Source organism: Callorhinus ursinus, unplaced genomic scaffold, assembly GCF_003265705.2.
Source record: "Callorhinus ursinus isolate GAN/ISIS: 27379988/994484 unplaced genomic scaffold, GSC_fseal_2.0 scaffold30, whole genome shotgun sequence".
In the NCBI taxonomy this organism is placed as follows: domain Eukaryota; kingdom Metazoa; phylum Chordata; class Mammalia; order Carnivora; family Otariidae; genus Callorhinus; species Callorhinus ursinus.
Genome location: NW_027397092.1, coordinates 5,993,364 through 6,011,465, shown reverse-complemented (window position 1 = coordinate 6,011,465; position 18,102 = coordinate 5,993,364). Strand labels below are relative to the sequence as shown.

Here is an 18,102-nt window from a genome sequence, read left to right as displayed (position 1 = left end):
ATGATTTTTTGAAACCTTTCTTCCTTCAATAGGAAATATTCATGAGAATCTGCATCGTTCTTCCCTTCATGTTGTAGAAATAGCCTCGAAGCAGCCTGCCAGAAATTGCACAAAATCCTAAAAACCATACTGAGCTGGTCTTTCCTGTTTTCTCAGAAGCCCATGTATTGGGGTGGTGGGGAGAAGCTTTTCCTGCCCTTGGGGTCAACTGCTCCTGATTTAGTCGTCTTCCTTCATACCAATTTTCTTTCTCTCTATTTCACTTCACCCACTTTTTCTCCATCTTCCTCCAGGGAACAAACTCCCATTACAAATGCTAAGTCAGCAGCCAAGCCTTTCTCTCTAAACAGGTGGTACAAATTCAAAGGGCTCCAAGAATGGCTAGAACCCCTGGGAATAGAACAGTGAGGTCTCTCGGAGACTGAGATCTCAGAGGAACCAGATTATTTGGGAGCTTTGAGAAAAGGCTGGAAGCAAGGACAACTTTCCTTTTGTATCTGCAACTGAAACACATTAATGCAAAGGCTGAGAATCCTTTCTGTTTTCAAAAGCACCCTATGGATCTGTACCTTCTTTTTTTTTTTCATGAGGAATTTAAATCACTAAAGGGTTATCATACTTTTAGCAGTGGAAGACTATTCAATCCATTAAATCTCCACGAAAATGGCATTTTAATAGTATATATTAATGTTTACAAGTTCAAAATTGTCATATGTATACCCAATAAACCGAAGTGATGTATATTTAACAACACAAAATCTTGCAGTTGAGGTTGATATATGACAGCTCCTTTCATAAACAAATTACTTGGGGATTTCATTTTAGTTGCAGAGGAGCGACAAAATCCTAATTCACATAGAAATAGGGCTGAAATTACCATGTTTATCAAGAGCTCCTCTTAAAATCTCAGACTATTCATCAATTAAACTAATTCAGTAGCCTGAAAGAGGGGTAGTAGAAATTTCTTGTTCTGATTGGAAATGGAACATTAATAATCGCTTTCTTGCATTTCCTAAATAGTAAATATTCCACATGGATGGAGTCAATGAACAGACAACTCAGTCAGTAGTAATCTCGTTTTTTAGCAGAAAGTATGCTTTAAAGTATACTTCAAAATTATGCTATATTAAAAATACCATTTTTGAAAAAGATCTGAGATGTATAGGCAACCACTTATGGTTAAAAATCATACAAAAGTTCCAAAACAATTCATTTCAGGCGGAGTTTTTAAGTGCGGCCACTTGCATGTAACTATAGTTAAAGGGTCAGTGATGAAACTAAACTCTGATCTTACCTTGGCCAAAATCAGCTCAGGCTGTTTTGTAACAGCTGGGGTGGGGTGAGGGGACCTTCTAATTTAATAATATCCACTAACATCACGGATAAAATGGAGTTCTTAGGATGGAATGGGTAATACTTGTATAATATTTGCTAGAGCAGCCTCTGAGTTTTGCCTGATATGCAATGCGTATGCTACAGGAATTGAGAAATTTGATATGATCGCAAGTGAAACAAGGATAACACCGTACCCTTCTAGTCAGTAACACATTTTCCAGAAGTGCCAAATATATGCCCAGAGGGAGTAGGGAAATTTTTATTTCAAGAATCCATTTGGTAAAACAAATTAAATACCTTGGTGATCTTCAGCACATTTAAACTTGTTAATTAATAAATGTATGTTATCCTAGAGCTTTCAAGTGATTAATTTCTTAAAATTAAATTTGAATCAAATAATTATTTCTTCTTGAAGCATACTGTGGTGCTAAGGAACACAAGTAGAAAACCAATCACCTAACTCAGTCTTAACAGATAAGGGCAATATCCTGGTTGATAGGAGGCAGACAACAGCTAGTCCCAGCATTATAACTTAATTCATCAGTGACCAGTAAGGACAGACGTAGATCCAAAAAAGATGTAAACATAAACACATTGCACACACATCAAAATCACATCCTTTTACATGAGTATCTTTCTTTCCATTGATTCATGTGTGTTTTGATCAAACTAAACAGTGCCCATGTATACTTATTTACAGAAAATTTTTTTCTAACAAGGAAGACATCTATATTCATACAACCCTCTGAATAAGATACTCAGATATTTAACCGGAAAAATAAAGTGACTTTGTAAAGTACATTGTATAATATAAAGTATGTGTGATACTATGCCACTAAAAAGGAAGTGACCACAACCAGTATTAAGGGGGATCAGTGCATCACTGACATTAAACCAACAGGCCACTAAGGAGATACAAACAAAATTCTCTCCTGATCACACGAAGGTCATACACACAAAGTCATCTGTTTTTGCCCATTGCCACAACTTCTTTTTTTTTCCTAGAGAGGGAGAGAGGGGTGAGGAGGGGCAGAGGGAAAGGGAGAGAGAGAGAATCTTAAGCTGGCTCCACTCCCAGCATGGAGCTCAATCTCACAACCCTGAGATCATGACCTGAGCCTAAATCAAGAGTCGGATGCTTAACTGACTGAGCCACCCAGGTGCCTCCCAACTGTCACAAGTTTATAACTAAACATCAGCAACGGATGATGTGATACTTTATAAACAATGGTACATCACTTAATAAAAGTAAATGACCCATTCTGGTTAGAGACTAAGCATGGGACAACTGGGTGAAAGGTGACAAAGGGCTACAGGCTAGATAATAGCACTGTATAAGTTATATAATAAGTTATGTATAAGTTAATTTCTTCATCTTGAGAACTGTACTATGGTTTCTTACGTGAACATCCTTGTTTTATTAGAAATAATCACAAGATATTTAGAAATAAGGGGCATCATGTATGTAAATTACTCTCAATGATTTCAGAAAACACTTACAAGGTAAGAGAAAGAGAATAATAAACCAAGTATGGTAAAATGTTAAGAATTGGGGAATCTGGGTACACAAGAGTTTGTGAGTACCAGTTGGGCAAATTCTCTGTGACCGAAGTTCTTTCAAAACAAAAAAAGGTTTTATACAACCATCTTACAAAGAGAGATCTGCAATGTTACTCTGGATTGTGAAAAGACGAACAAAGTAACAGATATGGCACTCCATGGGGCTTTAATCTATGCACATTATACACACATGGAGATAAAATGTACCCACGTGTCTGACACACAAATAAAACAAATGCAATGTAAAATAAATAGAAACAATCACTTTGAATTCCAAATTCATTACAATCTGGTTCATAACATCCTTTAGATCCATGTCTGTTACTCAATTACTCAACACAATATAAACCTTCAAAAATAATTATGCCCTACAAAGTTCTGATAAAAAATTTGGTTCATTTACAAGGTTATTTCTAGAACCACAAAAGAGTTCAACTGCCAATAAAATCAAAACTTTTCATGCAAGAATTTTTCATACTATACATCCTCATAATGGCGTGTTTAAAAAACTGTATTTCTCTCCTTTATAACTTGACCAGTTGGGGCTTACATCTAATTAAATAAAAGCAACAAACATGCCAGGGTTGAAAAACTCTATTTTAAGATAATCTTTGGAAACACACTGAAAACAGAATGATGGACCCATTTGTATTGAGCGTGTAGGGGGGAAAAAAAAGTGAGAAATAGAAAGGTGAGATATAATATATTTTAAGTACAAAGAGTCAGATACAAAATTCCACCTATAAAATGATACATACAAAAAAAAGATAGAATAGAGTATTTTAAGGGCAAAATAGTCAATGACAGCTGGGCTTGACTTTACCTTAACCATCTCTCTTAGATGCTGTGAGTAGCACATTTATAAGTATGATATATGTATGTACTCAAAGAAGGAATATTTTAGTTTAATGAATAAGAATACAAATACACAATAAAAAATATTCAGAAATACCAGACAATGGATGTGTGGGAGGCAGGCGCTCATTCTAATGCTGAGTGCCTCTGGACTCAGTCCTAGACCCTCTTCTTTGTATCACTTACTTAGTGATTCCATCAGTTTTCATGGTTTTAACTACCACCTGTTTGCCAACAGCACCCAGATTTATAGTTCCAGTTTGGCTGTTCTCAACACAAACACTAGGACGATCTTTTAAAAACATCACTCGGATCATGTGCGCCTCTGCTCAACCATCCACATCGGTCCGTGATTTCACTCAGAGACGTGGATGATGATACCCAATGGCCAGGCTCTCACTGCTTTTCTGATGCCATTTCCTTCTTTTGCCACAGAATTCATCACTTTCTAATATATTATACAACTTATTAATTTATTATGTCTATTGTTTGATGCCCATCTCCCCTTTTAAAACTTAAGCTCCAACAGAGCAAGGATCTTTGCTTCATTCATTAATATATACTCAAGTCCCCGCAATAATGCCCAGCACATAACGGGCACTCAATAAATAGTTGTTGAATTAAATTAAATGGAAAATAAGAGAAAACCTAGTAGGGGGTATAGATGATTAGGTTGTTTTTGGAATTACTAAATTTGATGCCTTGGGGTTGTATACAGGTGGATGAAGGGAATATATGTAAAGATTACTGCACAGAAATCCAGTAGATTACTCCAAATGGGCAGGAATAGTAAATCCTTGGTCTCATACTGGTCTAGTGACTTCTATCCAGGACCCTAGGTTCCAGTGGCAGGAGGCCCCTAAGGTAGACAGCCAAAGATGGAGGTAAGTAAAAAATCAGGAAAGCAACAATCTGCTTGAGACCTAAGGGACAATGCTCTGAGTTAGAATGACCTGGAAACACTGAAAACATCAGGGTGACATCACCCCAGCCCACTCATTCTATACATTTTATTTTTATGCAGAAAAAGTTTTGGGAACAACATTCGCAAAATACAACAATAACTTTTTTCCTGGAGACTGGGCTCTGGAGTAGGTTTTTGCTTGTGTGTCATTTCTCTAGTATGTGTATTTTTGTCCAAAAAATTCTTATAAAATTAGAAGTTAGTTCTTATAGAAAGTAAGAGTTCGCCTAAAAGCCTATATGTATTTCCTTATAAAAAATAAAATCTAACATTCTTGAAAGATAATACTGAATATATTATATTTCTTCTAAGTTCCTGGAATATAATGTTATATATTATCATGTTTTTAACCTTTGAGGTACAATAACTTGGATGATGAATATATAAGAACTCTCAGCACCAGAGTAAACCAGCATTATTCACCATTCCTATAAAGTCTGATCTCATATAAGATTTAACAAAGAATCTTCTAATTCATTTTATTACACCCATAAAAAGCCAGAAATGTACTTCAAAGGAACTGTGGATAGCTTTTCTGAAGAACTTACATATAAGTAATAAACACAGAAAATATTTCCAAACAATGGTGTATTATCTTTACCCAAAATGACATATCCACATAATTACAATGAGTTATGTGTAATCTTGCCCAGAGTGAGGAGACTGGGTTAAGACAGTGCTTCTGGATCCCAACCAATAGGATTTTATGATTTGTAGTATATATATTACACAATCATATAAATTTTATTCTCATCTTTTCTGTTAATATAAAATTCGCTCCATGCTTACTTTTTCAAAATACAAGAGAACACAAGGATACTCAAAAAGGAACTTCTAATAGATTTTTTTTATAATTAGCTCTTCAATTAGCTCACTGTTAAGAAGTTTGACTACGGATGTCTTCAACTCATTAGAAGCCAGTTAACAACTCTTACATTATTGTCTCATCAACTTACTGTACAGTGGCTCAGCAGTCACAGCAATAAATTAATTATGTTTTGCAGCATATTTACATATTTAAATATGTATGCATAATTGAATATTTTTAATTTTGCATTATGCCCAGAAGATACTACTTTTTTTTTTTAAAGATTTTATTTACTTATTTGACAAAGAGAAAGCACAAGCAGGGGGAGCAACAAAAGGGAGAGGGAGAAGCAGGCTCCCCATTGAGTAGGGAGCCTGATGCAGGACTCAATCCCAGAACCCTGGGATCATGACCTGAGTGGGAGGCAGACACTTAACTGACTGAGCCACCCAGGTGCCCCGCCACTACTTTTTTTGCATGTTCTCTTGGGTTCTTTACCAAATGAGTGTCAGTTTAGAGAGTTGTGAAGCATTATTCAGACAGTGGCAGTAAGCAAGCTGCCTGAATAAATATACAAACAAGAGGGCATAAATCAAAAGATTCAAACTACTTCATAGAGGAAAATACTCCAAGTGAAGCCGATATGGGAATGACCTGCTAGTGAGCACACAATGTTCAGTGACTCATTTACTGTATTTGGGAATGATTGATGTTAGGAATGGAAAGCTTCACAGCAGGCATGTTCTTCTAGACCTCTGTCTGCTATGCAAGACCTCCACCTCACTCACTACAGCCCATCCCCCATACTGCAGTCTGGTCATAATGGTCCAAGCTCCCTGGAGTCTTGCAGGGGGAGGAAGAAGCCAAGGAGCCCCCTAAAAGTATTCTCTTAATGGTCTAAAACCCTCCCTCTGAACAACTACTTCCATAATGAAATTGAGATCAAATATGGCAACCTATCATTTGCCATCAAACTACCACCACTCAATATGAAAAGGTGCTCATATTCAAGGAAGGTTCTTACCTGATAGTCTTCCTTCCTTTCAAAGGGAATAGAAAACTTGAACTCTGAGTTTTTAAACCTCCTAGTTATTCTAGCCAGTGTACTGGGGATACAGAGAAAATGGAGCTGAGCAATGAGAATGTTTGATCGAGTAGAAGGAGGAAGCTATCTGTGCATTTCTGTTAACCTTCAATTATTTTTCACCAAATGTATGTCTATTTCTGTTTCTATCTTCTGTTGCACTAAGCTATGCACTGCATGGAATTATGTAGGTAAAATTCTAACTGAGATTTCAATGTGCAGAATGTTTGCTAAAACCTTCTACTATTTTAGTATATGGATTCTATGAAGTGCTCTGGCTCAGATGGGAAAACAAAAACTTCCATCTTGAGTCCTGCCAAGGAGACTCTCCCTCATTATTCAAATTCCTCCTCCTCTAAGGTTGTTCCTTTCCCCTACTTTCAAACTCCATTTCTCATATGCCACTGCCCCACATCCCCTGCACCTCACCTCATCCAAAATCAAACGCTTCTCAACCTTGCCACAAGGCACATATATATATGTCAGATATAACCATAGGGTTATCCTAGAACTAGTCTTCTGATGGTCTCACTGCTTAATCTTTAAAAAATTATTATTAGTTAAGAAAAATGGGAGGAAAAGAAAAAAGGAACACAAAGGAGAAAGGAATGAAGAAACAGAGAGGAATTACAAGAGAGAAAGTATAGGGAGACACAATGAAAGTGAAGGAAGGAAAAAAGGCAGACAGGAGAAGTCAGAAGAAAAAGAAAACACAGGCAGCAGAGAATTACCATGGTTCACAGATACCTAGGGCTTACTCTGGAGCAGGCATTGTACTAACTGCTTTCCATGCAGTTTTTAAGTTAAGAAACAAACCACGCACCCCCCCACACACACATATATGCTTGACATACGACAGGAAAAAATATTTTCAGAAATGTAAGCTTCCTTAAAAAACAAAATAAATATGTCATGATGTATAATGTTTTCTTTTCTTCCCATTTCATCCAAGCACAGAAAACTCAATTTTGTATTATTTGTATTTAGTTTAAAAAGTTAATATTAAAAAGAAAGCAAGCCTATAATATTGTGCGCAATATTTTCTGGTATTACAATTTAGTGATTTTTATCTCGTTATGTGCTCTTAAAAGATGTTATCACCATGGTAACTAGATCCTTTGACAATTATTCTATTTTAGTGCAAACCAATACAAAGGGGTTAAAAATACCTTAGCTTGAATCCTGAGGTTCACATTCACTCTGAAAGTTTATCCTCTCCTCCCTTCTCATTTTCAAGAGAATGTTTAAGAATTTTTCTCTGTCGTATTTCGCCTCGTGTCAAACTGATCTGAACAGGAGTAGTTCTCAAACCATGAAAGCTGATGCACTTTGTGACAGTAAACTCCCAACAGGAATTTTTGCACTTAATTCAGACAGATAAATATTGCTTACATAACTTAATGTTAGGTGTTTATGGTGCTTGCCAATTTCAAAGAGAAAAATGTGGATTTTTGTCTTAGAGACAGATAATTTTTAAAAAAACAAGGCAGCGGGCACCTGGGTGGCTCAACTGCTTAAGCGACTGCCTTCGGCTCAGGTCATGATCCGGGAGGCCCGGGATCGAGTCCCGCATCGGGCTCCCTGCTCAGCAAGGAGTCTTGCTTCTCCCTCTGACCCTCCCCCCCTCATGCTCTCTCTCTATCTCATTCTCTCTCTCAAATAAATAAAATCTTTTTAAAAAATGAAATTAAAAAATTAAAAAAAAATAAAAAACAAGGCAGCATCTGATACGGCCTCATGATGCATCATTTCAGGGCACATATAATCTGAGAGGTGATCTGGGTTGTCCATAAGCCACTGTTAAAAGTAAACACTGTCAGCAACTGAAAAAGTTACCACCTCTTCCAGGTTTCTGCAGCAATTTTATGGATCTCTTCATTAATAACGACTGTACTCTCATAAATAATTGTTAAAGCTCTTCTCTCCAGAAAGCGTATCAAATTCATCTTCATCATTCTAGCCCAGCACCACACACTTAGTAGGCTGTCAGTAAACAGAGTAGGGAGGACAGCCGTACTGAACACCGATAGCTTTGTTTTTCATCAATCCAGTGGACTGCTCTAATATATAGTAGGAACTCACATCTGCTGGGTGGAGATTAAATTACATTTCAGGGAGGATAAGAATAATAACACTAAAATAATAATTTAATAACTTTTTTAGTGAAATGGTGAAAGTATGATTTTTCTATTCAAGCTAGATCATCATCCAGGGAAATGAGTCACAGGGTCAACCTCACCTCTTTCCACAAGGCTTTGTGGTTTTTGCCAGGCTCTGAAGAACGTCAGAACTCTTCAGGGCTTGGGGGTAATCCATACTATCCACTTTCCTGGATTCCTCGTGAGCATGCCCATTGTCATCCAGCATGTGGGCAGTCGGAGGGAAGACCTGTCAACTGTCTCCAGAAGGCGGCCTCTGCCTGCCTCCAGGAGTTTCCTGCCACGCTCGAACTTCTGAGGAAAGAACGTGGCCCTACTCCCTGCTTGAATGAACTTTGTGTAAGTCGCCTCTGGACCTGGTATCTCCAGCACACCCTGTTTGTACCTCTTGCCTTCCCATGCTGCATGGATGCATTGGATGGGATCCCGTTCTGCATTAGATCTCTAAGGCTTGGCTGGAAACCCAGATGCCTTCACTGAGCCAGAATTCCTAACTGATGTGGGGACTCTTCATATTTCCTCTGAGGTCCCACAGTTTTCCCATTTTCTCCTTTCCCATGGGCTCTCCGACACCCCAGGCTCTTTCCTCTACTCCATTCCCAGAGTATGGCAAAGTCGCCACAAATGGTTGATGCCCTGCTTCCTATAAAACAGTGTGTCTAGCAATCACCATTCAGCTGCACTCAAATGAAGCCCATTTTAGAGCAACATCAACTCTACCACGCTCGAACTGGCTCTCCTCAACGTCCGTTCTCTGAAATCACCTTTTTGGCTCTCCACAGCACTGACTTAGGGCAAAAAGCTTTGGGTATTTTTGTCCCTATTGGTGTCATATTTGGATTCTTTCTTCTGACATCACGTCTCTGTTACACCTAAATTCTATAATTTTCCACAGCAGCAGCAGCAGGGAAGGAATACTCTACCCGGCCAGGTGCATAGGATGCTCGTCATGGCACGGCAGAAGGACCTCGGTTTCTATCACTATTAAGGCTTCTGCATGCCTTTCCTATCTGATTTTTATCTAAAATGATATTCATTAAGTAACTGAATTTGGCATTTTTTTTTAACATTTAACAAAGGGTTCTGTGAAATACCTGTGGATTTCCTTTCATTTCTTCATATTGTTTCCACATTGGGCATAAAGGAGAAAGGTAATTTTTTATTCTTGTCTGTTCTCACTTCCAGGCTACTGTGTTCCTCAAACAGAGAAAATAAAACAAGCATCCCTCAACACTGCCTTTGATGTCTTTTTTCTCCCTTCTGTCAAAATGGCCCCAACATCTGAGAACACACACATAAGAAGGTATGTGTCAACCCAGTCCTACCCTCTTAGCAGAAAGTTCAGGCAAATGTAAAAAAGAGAAAGAATGCTCAGTTTCAGATTCTAGAGCCTTCTTCCGGAAACCAGGGAACCCGTGGCACAGCCCCAAGTTTTGTTTCCAAATGCATTCTACATCTAAATATGTCCAGACACTACTACGGCTGTACTTCTCACTTCATGACTCAAAATTAGCCAGAGGCGACTCAAACTGTTACTTGCAAACATGTTAATTTGATCAGAATCTCTCATGGCTCTTTTGCTTCCTTAATCTTTTAAGACTGGGGTCAGCAAACTGCAGCCTGGGAGCTAAATCCAACCTGAGAGCCAAATCCAGCTTGCCCCCTGTTTCTGTACAGCCCATTAAGCTCAGAATGGTTTTTACCAATGAATGTTAGCAATCACCTTGGTGATAAGGAGCAATAACCATGATTAAGGAAAATGTGATTCTCCCAAAGAAAAAATTCAACTTCTCATCAGTAGACCTGTATTACAAAAACTTGTACTCATTATATTTTGAATTTCATCAATAAAATTTGTGGAAATGTGTGTGTTGTAGAAGCATCTACATTATATTCTTGATTTGGACTCTGAGCCCACAGAGCCTAAAATAGTTACTGTCTGGCCCTTCACAGAAAAGGTTTGCTGATCCCTGCTTTAAGAGGACACAGCTGGAGATGTTCTATGGAATGCAAAGGAAAAACCTCCACAGTAGTTAATTACTGCAAGAACTCTAGACGTTTCGCTATATATATTTTTTTCAGGTTAAACTACATATGGATAGACAGACAGAAATTTATCTATCTATATATTTGTATATTTACACGCATATTTGTGTTTCCACTTGTTGCAATGCATATTAACTAAATGTTGCAAGTGGTAGCTCCTCCATCCTCACTTTCTTGCTAAAACAAGTATTACCATTTTCAAATCAGTACTTATTACTAAAACTGACTGAACGTTTCTGAAGTATTAGACTTGATGACCTTCACAAACCATATGAGGTAGGCATTATTCCTGTTTAAAGGTTACAAAACAGAGGCCCTGGAAGGCTGACCAGCCTACAGAAGACACGGAGCTAGTCTGAGGCCCAGCTGACTTTGACTCCGGGGTCCCCAAGCTTAGTCATAGTAACGTACGGTTTCTGCCTTTGTTTACCTTCTTCTGGGAGTTTCCTTTGACCACCTCCAGCTTCTGCTTGTGTTATAGATAGCAAGTCACGGCTGTCCACCCCCCACCACCCTACCCCCCTTCAGAAGCCACCACACTGGCAGAGAGATCGAGGAGGGCAGCAATAGCTATGTCCCAACACTACTTTGAATTCCGGTACACTGACCTCGTTTAAATCACAAAGTCCAGCCTGGAACTCTGGACAAAGGCAAAGATCCAAGAGAGAACTGCAAATGAGCTGGGTCTGCCAGAGCTAAGACGCCTGACTCGCTTTCCTGAAATTAGGAGCTCTGAACAAGGGCACTCGGGGAGTTGACTGATTGCATCTTCCACTTTGGTACTAATCTAAATAAGCTTTAACCCTGGGAGCCGTTACCCATCTAAGTGAAAACCTATCCAGAGTTACAGGAAGTCCAAATGAAGTAATCAGGAAAGGAAATGTGTTGGCAGTAGGGAAACCTGGATGGATTAACAATCCACTTCAACCTTTAACTCACTGAGGGACACTGGCTTCATTTCACATTAACCAGGAGTTTACGATTTGGTTACAATTGTTGCTTTGATGATTACTCAGGTTTCTTCCAACTCTATGTTCCCATGATTTTAGGGCTCTAAAATTCATCTGTATAGTGACATGATGCAGACAAGAATGCCATGTGAACGGTGGCCCGATATGATCAAATTATTCTGATACTGGCTAATCAAATCACACATTAATGATTTTCCTCAAAGGCTCATCTGCAATAGTCACGTCAGCCTGCTACAACGATTTCACTGAAAACCTAGAGTTAGTCTGGAAATGCTTGTAAACTCTTGGAAAACAATTACTACATATTCTTTCATCTGTTACGTTGCTGTGATTTTGCTGAGATCAGATGGTTCTAAGTTTTTAAGGATGTGTGATTTAACCAATTAGTGCACTTACAGATTGTACTATTTTATGACCACTAACCTCTGGTAGGGAGCTAAACGGGTATAGGCAGCAGTGGCCGTATTTCCAAAGACGTGCCCGACCCAGGGCTTAATGCACAATGGAGCTTGCGATATGCACACTGAGAGATGAATAAATGAAGGACAGCTGTGATAATTCATGTTATTTCCTGGACTGGTCATCGTAGGAGCAAATACGTAAGGCACAGAAATGTATTTCAAAAGTCAAAAAGGGAAAGATAGGCATGTAATTATATTTGAATAACATAAATGCTTTTGGAAGACATGCAGATCTGAAAGGAGTTGTATAAATGCACTGAGGAGTAACAAAGGACTGGGGTGGCCTGATTTGTGCTCTCATTGGGAACGGTGGGCCTGGGCAGGACCTGGTGTGTGAAGTAGAGAAAATCTGCTAGGCTCAGATTAGTGACAAGAAGATGACCATTGGATTTAATGTTATTATCCAGGCCCACAAAGGCTCTGGGAATTACATAACACTTTCTGCACAGTTCATTCCCTGGATGACCTCCCCACTCCAAACAGAAAGAGTAGGTCTGGAAATGGAGACCTGACTGTCCTCCAGTGCCATCCATCTGGAGAATGAATTAAATCAGATTTCTCTTCAGATCTATCTTAATCTATCATGTTATTGCAGGGGGAAACGCTTGTCCAAAAATGTTGTTTCTCCTTTTTAAACACTTGAAATTCTTCAAACAGGGAGCAAAGCTTATCATTACCTAATAAATCATCCATTGCCTCATTTAAAAAAGAAAAAAAAGCTTATGCCTCACATCTCTTGCACCAATGTGACCATTTGAACTGCATGGTGAGCCTTTGTCAAGGCTTATTTCTCAAAGTGCATTAATGACCTATAAGCAATGACACGCAGCTGCTTTCTCTGTGCCCATTTTGTCTACTCCCTGATGGGTGCAGATTTAGCAAGACAACAGCCCTCACAATACCTAGCAGAAGTTTCTGCCCAGTAGTTACTAAAATAATGAGGTACAGTCGTCGCTGCTAAGGAAAATCATATTCTTAAATTAGGTCACTACTGCATATTCATAGTGGCCCACGGAACTGAAGAGTTTGAAGTGGTACATCTACTTAATAAATGTATTTATTTATAATTGGTCATGTTCCAGAAAGAAATTAAGATGGTTTATAAAGATTCTTAAAGTACAGCAAGGGAGCATAAATTAAAAGGGGGAAGGAATGGTGGAGTTACAATTTGTATTTAATTTATTAAGGTTCAGTCTAGATACGGAAGAAGTGGCAGAAGTAGGGAGCTATAACAGGGCCGTGTGGTTGAGCGTGAGTCCTTAAGCTCGCAAAGAGAGGAGAGTGTGGTGAATGTGAAGACAACCTGATTTAGTATATTTCGATATATAATGGAGCCCTCTCACACGTACCGATCACTTTGCAGTAAACAAACAATGTTAAACACATTTATTTTCTTATCTCAGGAAGTCCACGTTAGAAATGAGGAAATTAAGTCTAGTAAGAAACAGTGACTTACCATGACAGGTTGCCTTGTATAAATGATAATACAGAATATTTTCAGGAAGACTTACAGACTGGTAAAACAGAATTAGAGAATCTTTTAGAGGAAGTCTACACATTATCCTACTGACAAATGACACATTTCAATATTATCAAATCTTTGAGATATCATTTTCAATATTAGCTTAAACCATGTGGAACTGCCATTCTGTAGGTTAAAAATGGTTAAACATCAGCCATTTCAGATGTTCAGCCTCACAGTTTGGATACCAGTGAAAACCAAATGTGATATGGATCTTCCGAAGCACCAAAATTCGTTCACCCTCACTTAATTCTGTAGCTTGCTCATGAGACATGTGATGTCTTCACTAAGGAAGAAATATAAATAAAGACACACTAATTATCCTTATAAGACTTTTTCAGAACAGTAATTCAACAACAACCAACTCTAGATTCTGGTACTATGTTTTCTGCAGAGATTTTTTGGGGGTGGATATCAACAACTATTCCATAGAGAAAGGTAAAGTAACAATTTGGCACAGAAGTCAGCTTAACTACTGGAATCCTTAGTCACACTGGATATATTACATTAGCAGGTGACATAAATGTCTGTGTCTCAGTTTCCTTATCTGCAAGTTGAAAATAATGCTATCACTTTCTCTAACAGTGAATCTATATAACTAAGCAATTGAGTCATTCTATTTTGACTTCTGAAAAAGTCAGAACCAAGCTGGAAACTCAATTTCAGGAACACTTTGACCTTTGTGGTCTACATATTAATATTCTTTTCAATGATTTTCAGTTATTATTTATTTATCTTTCTCTTGGATTTAATGATCTATTTCCTCTTTATCCCACCTTTAGGAAATAGCATTTTTTGTCTTTTTTTTTTTTTTTTTTTTTTTAGAGAGAGAGAGAGAGTGCACGCATGCAGGGAAGGGGCAGAGGGAGAGGGAGAGAGAGAATCTTAGGCAGGCACCACACTTAGCATGGAGCTAGATGCGGGGCTTGATCTCATGACCCTGAGATCATGACCTGAGCCAAAATCAAGAGTTGGAAGCTCAAATGACTGAGCCACCCAGGAGTCCCAAGGAGATAGCATTTTTAATATTACCTCAAATCTTGGTGGTACAAGTTGGGTTAAAACATAACCAATAAATGAATACATGAAAAATACACACTCACTACTCTGAAAATGTTGACTAAGGGTGATTTCCGTCAGAAAATACGTGTTATGCTAATTTAAAATGCATATAAATTCAAGCAGTGATAAAGCACTAACTGTAGGGGGTAATAACTGTAGCAAATTATAAAGCCCTCAGAAAAAAAATCAATTGAAAATCAATGTTAACTCATAAAATATTAATGATTTTTATGTTCAATAAATGTTGCTGTGAATTAAAAGAAATTAAACAGAATGAAGTAAATAAGCCATATTCACTGACATCAATACTAAATGGTGGATAACTATAATATTCCGAAATACAAATGAATTTATTACATATGTCTGTGCTATGCAAAGTTCATGTATTCAATTCAAAACAGCATTTGCCCCATTGGTAAATGCACATTAATAACACTATCAAACAAACACATCAGTACTACATTCTATAACTGAGTTACTCCGTTGAAATATATCAATTATAGAGGCAAATACACCTAAAAAATTTCCATATATTTTTATCACCCCATCACAGAGCTAACAGTTAATTAGATCACAGCCATAAATAAATGAAATGGTAAGATGCATTATTTTCTAGAAATGCACAAGCTATAAAGTCCACCTCTATGAAAAAGAAACAAATAAACCAAAGACTTAAAAGCAAATTGTCCAAATCACTCTTTTTAAAGTTAAGTTGGAATAAGAGAGGCTGGGATTCATGCTTTCTGATTCTACATTAAGTTGAAAGGCAGATAACAAGCTCAACATTTTACCACAAAAATGAGTCCCATAAAGACAGGCACTGTAATTTGTGTTTGCGGTCTAGGCTGTGTGTATGTGAGTGCACACGCATGTGTGTCACGTAAAAACAAAGGAGGCACATTCCATTTGAGCTATAGTGATAACAACAACAAATCCAGAAATCTACAGAATAACAAAAACTAAAGACGTTCTCTGATTATTCCAGGAAAAGTGAATGATGCCAGCCCAGACAGATTTTAGATAAGACCTTAACATACTTTGAAGACAGAAAATGAAGTCTCTTTTAGACAACCTGTTATTTCTGTTTCCTCTGTCCTTCAACTCATTTCTTAGTTATTGCATTTTTTTCTCCTTCTTCCCCTCACTAAAATTGTAAATTTAATTCTGGATGCTGTCTACCTACAATCTCCCATTCAGAATAGAAGCATAATACCCCCAGAATACCTGCTGACAATTTACAGCTGAGTCCTTTCCAGGAATTGCCCTAAACCAAAGGAGCTCTCCCACCCAAGGTGGCATTCCCTCTTGGAAGCACCCTCTACTCGAGACCTGGCCAATGTGTGGGTAACAAAGGCTCTGGCCTCACATCAGATCTCTGTGAAGGGCTACAGCAAGTTCAGCGCTTCCAATGGAACTGGGTGAACCCACTGCTGCAAAGACAGTCCCTTTCAACTTCTCCCTCTGCCTGATCCTGCTTCTGCTCTACCTGGATAGGTGTTTCCAGAGGCACTTCCCAATAAGCTCTTGTAGACCAGTCCCCATGTCCCGGGAAACATGATCTATGATATCATGCAGGAAAAAAAAAGTTTGCCATCATTCAATTTAGAAGAAATTAAGCAGAAGTGTAATCAGAACAATCGTTAAGAATTTGGGCGGGGCAAGGGTAGGAAGACACAAAACTCCCAGTGGAGAAATAAGACCTTCAAGGTTTTGAACACAGGATTTCCATTTTCACTTAGACATTTTATAGTTTATGACTAATTTTCAAATGTAACACATCCATGACAACTCGCAGAAGATGTTCAGTTGAGGAGAACAATAAGAAACTGAAATGATGAAATAGTTACCCAAATCAAAGGAGACCCAAAGTTAATACACTACATGTAGTAAAATACTAAATGTTTCAGTTGTTGAGAGTATGGGACCAACTTGAACTGGGTTCAGGTTCAACCCAAGTTCTTTTCAAGGGAAGATGTCATCGATCTGCAGGGGCCCTCTGCCTTGCTTCCTTTTTATTCTGATTTTACTGTAATTTCAGGAACAGGATCGAACTCTATGGGTAAAATTCTAATAAAATATTGGACATTATCATATAAAAATAGAAAATCTGATGCTACCCTTTCATAAGCTTTATAATAATGTTCAGGACTAACTCTATCTAGAAAAGATGCAGAAAAGAACAATAGAAGAGATTAGTTTAGGGATGCATCTATAGAAGAATGAATTAAAAAGATTAGGTATCTTCAGTATAAAAAGGCGAAGCTGGAAATGAGGTAACTGGGTATTAAAAATAAAACCCAAAATATAAAATGCATTATTGTTCAGCAATTCTTCAGCACACCAATTCCCCTAGTAGGTCATGCCCTCCTACCTCAGCATTCTGTTTTTAGTTGGATCATATCCTACAGCATTCAAAGGCTCTTGTGTCTCTTTTCTTCCAGCACAAGACTCCCTTCAGCTTCTAAAAAAAAGAATTATAATGCCTCCTATTTCCATGTTCTCCACTACTATCCCTAACAGCCTAATCAAATCTGACTGCCGTGTCCCATGCCCAAAGAAACCACTCCCACGACAGTTACTAGTGACCTCAGTGCTATGAAAACCAGGGGGTACTTCCAGGTTACCTCACTTCACTTCTTAGCAGCAACAGAGGAAACCCTTTTCTTCCTGGAAATCGTTCTGCTTCTGTTCCACCAAATGGTTTTCTTCCTAACCTGTGGGCACCTCCTTTCCCTTTTGGTCACCTCATTCCTACTTTCATTAATTCGTTCATTCATTTGGCAGAATGGAGTCTGGAGATGCAATAGTGAGCAATACAGGATGTAGCTCCTGCTCTCAGAGTCCTTTACACCCTCTCTGGCTTCGCATTACCCGATTCTTTCCCGCTACCAAGATGGTGCTATACGTACCTTTCCTCTAGTTGCGCAACCACGCAGAGCTCCTCATATAGCAATGCTTTCATATTCATTCTTCCCTCTTTTTGGGAAGGTTTGCCCCAGCTAGCCCATCTCTAAAACAGCTTCCATGTCAGCGGCTCGGAACCTTACGCTGGAATTCCTGTCTCAATCAGCATATGCTCTTCCTTTGCAGCATCCCACTCCTTCCCTCCATAATCATTGTAATCTGTAATGACATAGCTGCTGTGTTTGTTGGTTTGTCTGCGGCTCCAGTAAGTTAAGAATCCTGTTTATTATGTCATTTACCTAGGTCTTAAAAGGCCCAATGAAATACCTGGCACATTTTTCTCTTTAAAATAAATACGACCTAAACCAAGC

The 18,102-nt window shown here is 38.3% G+C and overlaps 1 protein-coding gene across 3 annotated transcripts in view; it reads right to left on the bottom strand.

Annotated features, from left to right (window-relative positions):
- Positions 1 to 17,290, bottom strand: part of PRR16 (proline rich 16) — a 235,542-nt gene extending 218,252 nt beyond the window's left edge. For all 3 annotated transcript variants that reach the window (XM_073878564.1, XM_025860772.2, XM_073878562.1), the window contains exon 1: positions 17,199 to 17,290. The gene's annotated coding sequence lies outside the window, so the exon portion shown is untranslated. The remainder of the gene's footprint in view (positions 1 to 17,198) is intronic.
- Between the last annotated feature and the right edge of the window lie 812 nt (positions 17,291 to 18,102).